This window comes from Oreochromis aureus, linkage group 12 (assembly GCF_013358895.1).
Source record: "Oreochromis aureus strain Israel breed Guangdong linkage group 12, ZZ_aureus, whole genome shotgun sequence".
Lineage (NCBI taxonomy): Eukaryota > Metazoa > Chordata > Actinopteri > Cichliformes > Cichlidae > Oreochromis > Oreochromis aureus.
The window spans coordinates 14,194,578-14,207,165 of record NC_052953.1 but is presented as its reverse complement, the minus strand read 5'-3'; positions in this window follow the sequence as shown (position 1 = coordinate 14,207,165).

Sequence of the window (12,588 nt, the reverse complement as noted above, 5' to 3'; positions counted from 1 at the left end):
TATCTGTGGAAGAGTAAAATAAATTGGGGTCAGAAAAGTGAAAGGCTTGTGATGACCTCTTCTTCATCACCATCACCACAGGACTGCATTTCTAAAAAGGAGAGAAAGCCTGTAATTTCCTGATGTCTGCATTAGCTAGATTAGGGATTTGGTTCATTGTTAATGTCATTTCTTTTTACTAAAAGGTGAAACTATTTAAAGTATGCTCTGAAAAGCTTCAGGGATTTTACAGGATGTCACATCCATTTTGGAAGGAGGGCAGTTTAATCGCTGCTTTAAGGAAGCCCAAAGTATCAAGTAGCACCCATGATTGCTTTTAAATTTCCATGAAGGCATGCCGTCACACGATTGTGATGTTTTATGTGCTTTACCATTGCACAGTGTTGTTTTGTACCCTCCTGAGCACAAAAGGGCTTTCCAGCTGGGTGAATGCTTGCCAACATGACACCTTTAACTTTGGTTTTCACACTCATCTCTCCTTATGCCACCTGTTGGCCCCAGTCATAATACTATCAGCACAAGCCGTGACCTCTTTCCCTGTTCCATAACCGCCACACAAACAAGTTGCTCTGAGAAGGGACCAATCACGTTGTCCTTGTCAAATAAATCAGTGTTTAGGTTTCACCACGATCTGATCCCCTTGTCACAACATAACACGACCACAGTCATGGACCGAGGTAGCTGGCCGAGCAACATGACAGTGCTGTGTTCCTCACGTATCCTTCTGTGGAAGTCGATTTCCTCTTCATTTCCTCCTGAGCGTCCTGCGTGAACCCACAAACCCTCCAGTGTGTTTGTTTTGAGAGACTTTGCAGAGTGTCTTCTGTGTCGCACAGCCACGGCTATGTTATCACAAAGCTCCTTCTGGATGGGATAGAAAATAAACATTTGTAGTTTGGGAAACCAATTAAGCTTATAATCTACAGGCTAAGAAAGGATCTGAAGTCAACATCACATACAGGAGGCATTTCAGACTCCCACAAGAGCTTACATTTCTTCTTGATGTTTATATCTCTAAAATAAATCAGGGTCAATCAGTTCATTTCCAAAAGCTGATAATGAATCAGGGTGTCGTGGATGTGCAGAGAGGAAAGATGCTCTGTTTGCTTTTTTTTTTAACTACCCTCATCGTTTAAAGATACAAATGTCAAGGATATCACAGACTCTTGTGATTCTTGGGTTCACAGACTCTGAATCGTTTAAATAGATTAAGCTGTTTTCTTAAGTACCAACCTGCGTTACACAATGGCAACCACTTAAAATTAAGTAAGATCAGTAAGACAGTTTTAATCACTTATAAAATAATAAAAAAGTCACAAATATTTATCATAAAACTTCTGTGGAATCCTTAACCCTTGTGCCCTCCTCAAATTTTACACTCTTTTGACACCTTCGTGGACAAAAATGTACACACAAAAGATCTGCCATAAAATCCTCATAGAACAATTGTTTTTTGTTTTGCTGCTTTTCATAAACCAGTTAATCAACTGGAGTCCATATCAGAACGATCAAACATTACATTATTTTCAGGATTTTAACCATTTAAATGCCAGTTCAAACACTGGAAGGAAATATTTAAACAAGCATAAATTGCACACCTTATTTGTTTTTTACTACATAACAAAAGGCTTTTTTTCAGATATAACTCCATTTTGCTACTAACTAAAGAATACTAAATACATTTTTAAAAATGTGCCCGATTGGAGGCTCCACTCTGCACACCTCACCTCACAGGTATAACTGAAGCTCGTTAGTTTGGTGACCCCTTCCTGTGGTGTGCACATCACAGGTGAGATGCTTTCAATTGCTCCTCTTTAAGTTTAGGAAGAACTTCAAAAATTATAAGACGAAGCCTACGTTTAATTAAGAAGTAAAGTCATTTCTGGGCTTTCTTACCTGAGGATGACCACAGCAGATTCTCTTGGATGTGGATTCTCAAGAACATAAAGCTTTTCTTCTGCTCCACCTCAGGTCTGCCTCAGCTCATCTGATGCAAACAGGGGTGTTTGTCTTCGTCTCCTTTTTTCTAATGTCAGCAACCATTCCCTTATTTTTGTTGATGTTGAGCAGTAGATTACAAGACTGGTGATTTTCCTACCGGTCTGTTAGGATGCCTGGGTTGTTGACCCAGAGTTTTGAGTTTATTATATTATTTATAATTTCTAGTCTTTGGTTTCTTTGTTAGAGTTCTGTCTTATGTTTTACGTCTCTGTTCCCTCTGTTGCAGTACCTGCCTGTGAGTCTGTGTCTTTAAGTTCAGTCTGTGTTATGTTTCCTGCTTTACTTTGGAGGTGCATGTCTTATGTTAAAGCTGTTTTGAGTTCATGTTTCGTTTCCATGAGTCTGCATTTTGGGTCCACCATTCCTGCCTGCACACAGCCTTCACATGACACGGTCACGACATGGTCAAATCTCCATGTCTGGGGGTGCATTCATGGCTGCAGAGAATGAGCTGAAGCTGAACCTAAAAGGAGTCTAACTCTTTTTATCCCCTTGCTTAGGGCGAACGGATTTTACTAAAATCATACCGTTTTGAATCAGTAGTTATTTACTTATTATAGGGTTTTTTGCTCCACACCTGCTGTATAATGTCACTTTTCTTTTTTCCCAGTTTTTAAATCCCAATGATTTTAATGTTGCCTCCCATTTTTTATGAAGTTTGACAACAAGGTATAGTGAATTTCCTTGTAAGGGGAGTCTTGCTCATTGAGTCTGAATTGTGTCAATCCTTCCATTTTCTTAATCACTTAATCAAACTAGCATCCCAGAGTATCTGGAGCCTATCCCAGCTGACACTAGACAAGATGCAGGGTACACTCTGGAAGTTGCCAGTCCATCACAGGGCTAACACAGAGAGACAGACAACCTTCCTCACATACACATCCACACATCCTCTGTCTGGATAAGCCAACCGGCAGCTTCTTGAACAAGAACAACTATAATATGAGTGACCTTTAGTTGACTCCAGTGAACAAGCAGCAGTAATAATTGGCTGACTGCTGTACTAAGCTCTGTGATTCAAACTCTTTGAATCTATGTTCAAAGACATTTCAGATAAATGCTGAGTTTGATGTCCAGTATTTGGCCCCTGTGGACACAGATGACAGCTGATCTGCTCCTCTGTAGCGTAAACTTCTTCCTCTCTCAATGAATTCGAAAGAAAACTGTATTGATTTACTGCAGTGAGCTTGTTAAGGTTGTCAGGACTGTCATCGTGAACTCCTTTCCTGGATCCTTCACTGATATGGATCTTATAAACAGTCTCCTTACCTAACAGCTTTCCAACTGAAAGGCTACACAGCGAGGGAGTGGGTCTCAATTATCTCTCTTCTCTTTTAACATGCGTTTTGTTTATTTTACTGGTGTTTATTCAGTCATTAAACAGCTGTCCCAGCAAACTAATGTTATAGTCTAGCCACTGAAGTGACAACATACATCTGCAGAAACAGTTTAACTGCTATTTTTTTTGTGTGTAAGCTGTGATTGCATAGTCATCAACTAATGAGGAAATTTAGGTGAGGAAATTGAACATTAGCAGTAAAATTAGGCACATTCAGTGGCCCAAATCACAGACTGTGAAACCATTTAAATAAGGCTGTGATCGTAAGTTACAACATAACTGCTGTAATGAAACGCTAAAGTGCCTGTTTCACAGATGCAAACATTAACATTTAGGTACTTCGAGTGAGTTTAACAATTTTGAAAAGAATCAGAACTGCATCAAGAAAATGAGATGTTGGGGGAAGAAGGCGGGGGGAAACAGAAGGAGGAAGATGAGGACAAGGAAGAGGAAGAACATTCATTGTGGCTGAGCCCATCATGTGAGGGAGCATGTCTGCTGTACAGCCAAAGGAAACATTGCTGAAAATGAAGAAAAAACATTTGCCCAGACAGAAAATTAATACAGGATGAACCTTTTTTATTTTTAACTCCTTATGTTGCAGTGAACCGAATTTTTTTTTCAGATTGTTTAAAACTAAATTTTCATTACAGCTATTGTTTTACTTATTAGAAGCAATTTGAAGAACATTGTGATTTTAACTGTATAACTGTTTCCTAATTTATTAAAACCAGCTCTGATAAGCTCCTTTTGATAAGTCAGTCTGGATGATACAAGCAATGGTTATATTCTGCTGAGTGGGCGCAAAAACAAAAAGCACATTTTGAACGCCGATCCAAACGTAAGTATCTCCCTCTGCTGGTTGCAATCAAAACTACACGTACAAAACAGGGTTTTTTTCCATTGCAGTATCCATTTTTAATATCAATTTAAAACTAAATTTAAAAAAAAAAAAGACGCTGAATGTGTAGCTAATAAAGTGTACTTCACTTATGTCATTTTATGTAAATATGACCTACATTAGCTTAGGACATTTCTATTACTACATGTTACTTCTGTTACGTTACACTTTACAGAGAAAAAAATACTTTCCACTCGATTATATGAAGTCCTATTTAGGCAGGATATTTAAAAGTTTAGGATGTTTGTATGTCAAATATATCAATAACTTGCACATATTAGAGAAATCAACATTAGCTAAAACCAGTGTTGGGTAAGTTACTTTAAATTAGTAACTTAGTTACATTACTAGTTACTTCTCTAAAAAAGTAACTCAGTTACTTCAAGTTACTCGTTACTTTCAAAGTAACTAGTTACTAGGGAAAGTAACTTTGGTTTTACTCAGAATTCTCTTGTTAATGTGTTGCTTCTCTAACTGGATACCCAGCCAGACTGCCAGTCTTCTAGCTTGCTTACTTGCCACAAGTGCACTGTGCCACCTACCAACAGAAAGGAAAAAATAATGTGCATATTTCCACGAGAGAAATCCCATGCCTGGACCGTCGTTGACCGCCGCGATGATTCTAGCCTGCTTTTTACATCCAACACAAAAACTGCAGTCGTGGTGCTTTTGATTGTACTCAGAACTTGGAAATTCTGCCTTCTGAATAGGAAGATGTAGGTAACACCAGACTGCAGATGAGCTGCATACAGAGCTGGACTGGGACAAAAAATCGTCCCCGGCATTTTGACTAGAGACCGCCCACCATTATAGGAAAAATCATAAAGCCTTTGAATGAAAATAAACGCTGTTGTGACAGTGATGTACACTGTTCTGATGGTATATATGTATCAATCTATCAATTGTTTGTTGTAAGACTCAGATAATTATTTTTTTAAAGCGAGACATTTTAAATGAGAATAATAAAGAAAAGTATTTCCTTGTGCCCCCTTCCCCTGTTAATGCCCTACCTGGCCCCCCTGGCAACACTTTGCTAGACCCGCCCCTGCACAGTTACCAGCTGTCAGCTACGTAGAAAAGGATCCTGGTGTTATTTGTCTCTCAGAAACAGTTCATAACTTCCTTCAACTCATTCATGTCACCTAAAAGGTAAACCTGTTTCTCCATCACCTGTTCAGCTCTGATGATTCAGTAAGGACATCTCCTGGTTTCATCTGCATGTTTCCGTCTCACCAGATAACCAAACTGATATCATGACCAGCAGCTTTACAGCTGTGGCTCCAACAAACATCAGCTGATACTAGAAATTAATATTAAATAAATTCTAACAACAGCTGATCAAGCTTAAACGTGCTGCTGTTGTTTAGCGCGACATCCGCTGGTTTCCTCTTTCTGGCGCAAAGTGGGCGATAAATAAACAAGAGAGAAAAGCCGATCAGCTGATCATTGATCAGTTTCGTGATTGAAGTAGAAACAGGAGAGAATGAGAGAAGAAGAGGCAGCTGTGCAGCTTCAGCTTTGTGTCTTTTTCATTGTAGCTGAAGTCCGGGACAAACTGTGTTCCTTTTCACCTCAGTACGAAACGCGTAATATTTTCTCTGAATACGAGACGATTCTGTTTTTTACGGGACGGTTGGCAACTCTAATAATTAACGTATGAACAAAATAAAGTTCAACATCAGTAACATAGCACCCACCCAGCTGTATAGAAACTCCGTCATGCTAGCTAGCACGCAGTACGAAAATGTCAGCATACCGAAAATAAACTCCACCTAAACTTGGTTTATATCTGACCCGGATAGACTGCAGGTCATAACTTCTTACCTGAAGTTCAGTTCACCTGACACTCGGACCGGCGGCCGCCTCGGGTCTCTCCTCTTGCCTCCCTTTTCCTTCATCCACCTGCTGGCTTCCACCACTTGCTACTGTTACTGAATCTGTGGAAGCTCCACGATATCCACCACACGAAGTAACGAGTAACGAGCCTATCTAAATCCCAGTAACGAGTAACGCGTTCCTGGTTTTGGCATAATAACTAGTTACCGTGCTCGTTACCACAATAATAACGTAGTTACTGTAACGCGTTACTTAATAACGCGTTAGTCCCAACACTGGCTAAAACAGCTGATTAAGAATTTCAGTTAGGCTTTTTTACTGTTATTTTGAGGTTTGTACAAAAAAATATGATTGTCTAACAAACTCAATAATTTGTGCAATGTTCGGCAGTCGGTTAATAATATAATAAGATGAATAATCCTTAATTAAAATTAACTTTAAAATTCATTTAAAAAATACTAAGTTTTACTGTTGAATAACACATAACCGTAAATGTTGTTTATATTTTAATAACACCCTGTAATATAATACCAGTAATGTAATACTTACAGGGTTAGTGGATCCTGACACATATTTAACATGTATCAGTCATTTCATTTATTTACTTGCTGCCGTTGAACTGTAAGGACTTTTCTAGCAGGTCTCCATTCTGGGAGGGAACCCGCCCTATGCTCTGCTCAGGTTACTTCATCATTTCTCATGAGGTCATGAATAAAGAGGGACATCCACAGCCACCTACCAAGAAACTATGTAAACTCTGAGTCAGACTCGTCCTCACAGTGGGTCACTCCTGTGCTGTCACGGGTCAGTTTAATCAAGTTTCAGCCACAGGAATTGGTTACGGTTACAAGGTATTAAATAAATTAAGATGTCTACAAAAAAGAAAAAAGAAGTCAGAGAGCAGTGGAGGAAACCTAACAGGTTTTTCACCAGATGAGCAGCTGAGTGAGTCAAAGGAGACTGAAGAAGAAGAAGGACAAGGATGAAGCAGGATGTAATTCTGACAAAATCAGGGTCTGATATGAGGAGCATCTAGAAAAAAGGGAAAATCAGGTCAAAAAGACAAAAGAGCATTCAGCAACAATAATGAGGTTAATGACAGCAGAACCAAGGGTAGCACGAGAGGAGAAACATTTCCTGATGTGATAGAAACCACAAAGAAGAAGAAGTCTTCAGTCAAAGATGGGATCAAAGGACAAAAAATCCAAGAAAGAGGAGGACCCTGAAGAAGAGGAAGGGAAAAAGAAAAAGAAAGACAAGAAGAAGAAAGGTTCAGTAAAGGGAGACAGTGATGAAGACACCAAGAAGACAAAAGGCAAGAAGAAGAAGATTGAAAATTATGTTGAAATCTATGAGAAAGAGCTTCGTACCTACGAGCCAGAAAAAGTGGAGAACTACGAGGATGAGTATCACAAAAAGAAAGGTAAAGTTTTTTTTTCATCGCTTGTAAAATGCAGAATTCAAGATGAGGAAGCAACAGGTGTAAAATATGTATATTTAGGAGAATCAAGGACAATATAATGTCAGTTCTGCTTCAGGACAGTTATTCGACACCCAGAAGAGAGGTGGATCTTTGCAGTTTCAGGAGTCTCACTGTCTCTAGCAGTGTTGCTGCCTTAGTTTAATGTTCATGAGGCGGATGAACATAGTGGCGTAGTGAACATAAAGTCATTAATCTTTACGTGGGGTGGTTTCATGTCCATCCCAGTCCACAGAACCCAAAGCAAAGCCACACCGAACTTAACAAAAAGAAACATCATCTTGCAAAAACAAAGAAACACAATGACATGCACCAACAATATTGTAAACTTTAAATGTTAGCACTTTATTTTAGTGTTTAGATGGCTATTCACACTCACATTCAAGCAAAAGAAGTGAAAGAAAATGGATGGATGGATTTTAGGTTTATCTTTAAAGTATTTAATTATATAAATAAATCTTGTTGTTTCAAGAAGTAAGAAATATAAAGATATATATTTGAGATTTGTTTAGTTTTAGCAATTTAATTTGGATGTAGTGGAGTGGAATCAAAAGTCATTTGGAGAACAATTAAGCTTAAATCTTGTCATGTATTCGACTTGTGTGTTGTGTGTGTCATTGAATATTTTTTCATAATCTAAGTAAAACTCAGGTTAACCAGTTACATGTCATGATAGCAGCTCTTAGTTGTGCCTGTCCTCTGGGTGCTCCTGTTTCCTCCCACAGTTCAAAGACGTGCTTGTTGGGTTAATTGGTGATCCTGAACTGGCTGAAGGTGTGGATGTGAGAACGTAGAGCAACCTGGCCTTTCCGTACCTCTTTTTGTCTCAGGATTAGCCGGAATTTGATCAAGCCCTCCCCAACAATTCTATTAGTAAATATAAGAAATGGAAATCTAGATTTAAAACACCTTCAACTTCATCGGATAAACACATCACTTTAAATAGACCTTCATTATGCCTGGTTCTGATGATAACTGACCAAAATGATGGACAATTTTGGCAGAAAAATAAGCAATAATCATAAGATTTGTATGTTTTATCTTGGACAGTGTGTCACAGTGGATTACTCCATCTATGGTGCCTCATGACTAGTCCAAAAAAGGACACATCTCAACAATTCATAGCAAAGGGTCAGACATGTGGCCACTAGTATCATTCTTGACATACTTGCCCAGTATGACATTTCTTTTTGACCAGTTCAAAGCAATACTTCTTGCTTCATAATCATCTAATTTGATACAGTGACTATCCTATAAAAAATATTTAAGTTTCAAAATATCTGTGAGAAACTTTTGAATTAGTGCATTAAATTTGGCAACCTATTGTCTTATCTGAAAACATAACTGGGAACATCTGTGTGGGTTTGAATAAATGAAGCTTACGATGAGTTTCAGAAGGTCAGAAGTACTAAAACGCACACTGTCACCTAGTATGTATGTATTTAAGTTTACCACAATACCTTACTGCATCTTCACACCTTACTTGGTTTTATTGTTCTCCTCTTTTTGAACCCTGTAGTGTACGAGGTGGTTACCATCACTGGTGATGAGAGAGGAGCAGGCACTGATGCCAATGTGTTTATTACTCTTTTTGGAGATTATGGCATCACACCCAAAGTCCACCTGGCTAGCAAGTAAGTCACCTTTAAGGATTAGTGGAGTTTAGATGTAAGTTTACCTGCAAGTGTAATAAAGATGAAATGATCTGGTTAAATAAACAGCAAAGACTGATCACTCCTGTCACCATGTCATTTTAGTATTTATTTTTCTATATGAAGTAAAACAATGTCTTTCCTCCTCTTTCACAGCACAGAAAAGAAGTATGTATTTATTCTTGTGTTAAAAAATTGCTGTGACAGCTAAGCCTTCAGATTGTGTTGTGGTTTTTGGTGGAACCATTTCCTGCATGATTTTCTCAAAGTTTGCATGATATGGCAATTATTTTCCTAGATTTACATTTTTACTTTTGATTAGTTTGTATTTATTTTGTAGTGAATAGTGTTATGTGTCAAAAGAGGATGAAGTTCAGGTGACTTCTGAATTTTAAACTTTTTGGTATTTCAGGAGTTGCACAGCATTCGAAAGGGCCAAAACAGATGTGTTCAGAATTAGAACTCACAATGTTGGATCCTTGAAAAAGATAAGGTATGTTAGACTTGAGATATTTTTAACACCCTTGACCTTCTTTTTGAACAGAAACGTAATTTATCCAGATGTTTCTGTTTCTCCAGGATTGAGCATGACAACACTGGCCTTAATCCCAGCTGGTTCTTGGACAGAGTCGTGGTAACGGATGTGATTCGACCTCATCTGAGATTCTATTTTGCTTGTAATAACTGGCTGAGTAAGGTGGAGGGAGATGGCCTTTATATCAGAGACCTGCTGGGTAGCATGGACCCCATGGACATACCCAAATGTATGTATGCAAAGATAAAACCCTCTAAGTATCTACCTCTGTTTATGAGTCGGCATTAGCAGCTGACATGTTTTTAAGAAGGTTATATATCGATTTTTCTTTAAACTAAACTAAAGTTGTGACTTTTTTGTACTTTTTCTTAATTTTCCAGATAATAAATTAGTTGTGAGTGTTTTCACTGCAGATGTAAAAGGCAGTGGCACAGATGCAGATGTCTTTATTAACATCTTTGGGGAGTTTGGAGATACAGGTAATGCGTGCAGCATATCTGGTCACTTAAGTTTGACCCAAAGAACACAAAGTTCATGAAGTACTTTAATGAAACAATAATATATTTGCTATAATTTATTTATTTATTCGTTGCTTCTATTTTAGGGGAGAGGCGACTTGATAATGACAAAAATAACTTTGAAAAGGGCACAGAGGACAAATTCACCATCGAGGCACCGAACTTGGGCAAAATTAGAAAGATCACCGTTGGACATAATAACAAAGGCTCCTCAGCGGGATGGTTTGTGGAGAAGGTAAGAAACAGACACATAAACAGACAGGACAGATATTGTTTACAAGACTGTTCCCCAATGAGTCTGTAAAATAAAATGATGTTAACATGATACTAATGGTCAAAAGATATGCCCCTTTGTCAGTTTGCATTGTTAATGAAAAATGACTTTCATTTGTTATATAACACATTAAGGATTTTACTGTACATTATCTTGAAACAAAAGAGTCTCGCTGTGCCGCTGCCCTGCTTCTGCAGTCGTACTTAAGACATGTGATCTCCTTGTTTCCTGTCGGCTGTCTCATCTGAGACCAGCGTCCCTGCACCTCCAACACATACAGTGAGAGATGAGTTCATTCAAACAGACACGCGAAACACGCATGTCTTCATTCTACCTGCTGTGTAAAGGGACACCATGCCCCATTAAGAGATTGCCTTACAGCAAACAGACAGACGAGTCGGTAGATTTGTTGGTTACTGCAGCACAGGCTGACACCAAAGATCAGTAGTGACAATGTTACTGAGTCATATTCTATTTGCATTTCAAATGTGTTTTGTGCACTAAATTACTTATTACACTGAGATAAATTCTGGACTAAAAGATTCCGAGCATTTATTGGAGCCTAGCTTAGTTCTTGTCATTGCTACTGAAACCTCTATAAGCAGATATACAAAAATTCAGTGTTAAAAAAATAATTTACATTTTATTACAGTTTATCAGAAAATACAAAAATACATTCATACTTAAATCTAAGATAGCGAGCACATATAAAATAACTGCAAAAAATGATACATGTAGATAAGCATTAGAATCTGATTTTTTAAGACCAATACCGATATTTGGTGATTTATCTATTTTATCAAAATTTTTTAAGACACGTGAAACATAAACATATTTCCATAACATTTGTTATGTGAAGTTAATTATAAGTCCTTAATAAAATAATATGACAGTGCAATTAAAAATCTCTTTTTTTTATTGTTCCAAAAAGTTCAAGTTCAATTCTGGTCAGATTAGCTGGTTGTTGTGTTTGTGGTATTCTTCTTTGCTTCATAAATTTACATTTATCAGCTGTTATATTACCAATATATTGACAAATGACTAATATAAGCTGATACATATGAGCATACTTACTTAATAAAAGCTAATAATGATTTTTAGGCTACAACATGAAAGGGAGGAATAGCTAGGGTGAAGGAATACTAATTGTGCACCATGCCCCCAAGTCTAAGCCTAGGATGAAAGCTTAGGGGAAGAAATACGTAAAGCTGATACAAAAATATATGTGCCCTCTCATATAAAAACACATATCTAAGGATTGCGGTGCAAGTTGCACACACAACAAAAACACTGATGCCATAAAAAAGCTGTCCAGTCCTCCTAGATTAAGTTCTTGCCTAGAGCATGAAGAGAAAACAGAATACGGATGCTAAAAAGGAAACCTGCACATGCAAAACACATTTGAATAAAGCAGTCAGCATCGTATTCTGCTCTCTAGGAAAGGAACAGACACTAAGTGGATAATGAATGACAATCTTGCATGTTTCACCTCAGCAGCAGACAAATGTGCTCAGTCAGCTTTCCAGCCTTTAATTAAGAAACTGTAATTTGAAACTCGGACTGCTCTGCCTCATTTCATCCTTCTACTGTAACTTTCTCTGTAAGACGGATCATACCATTGCACTAATGTGACCTGTACTGAGCAAGCACATGAGAAGATGAAGCACCACTATCTCATTTTATTTAGGTTTTTTGATCTTTGCAGTTTCTGCTGTGACCAATTATACTGAATATTGTAATTTCTGTCTACAGGTGATAGTAGATGATCTTGGAAACAAACTAGTGTATGAATTCCCCATCAGCCGCTGGTTTGCCATCGATGAAGATGATGGGAAGATCCAGAGGGACATTTTGGTTGGAGGGAGTCAGCCCACAGGTGAAGATGAAATTTGGAAAATTGATTTTTTAAACCTGAGTAAATTCAACTTGTTTACACTATGGCAGCTTTAAGGATAGTTAACAATTCGAAGCTGTTTTACAAAAAGGTTTCCCTCAGCTTTAATTAATTATTAACTATTAATGAATAACGGCAGGCTAACCTTGCCAGAAAGC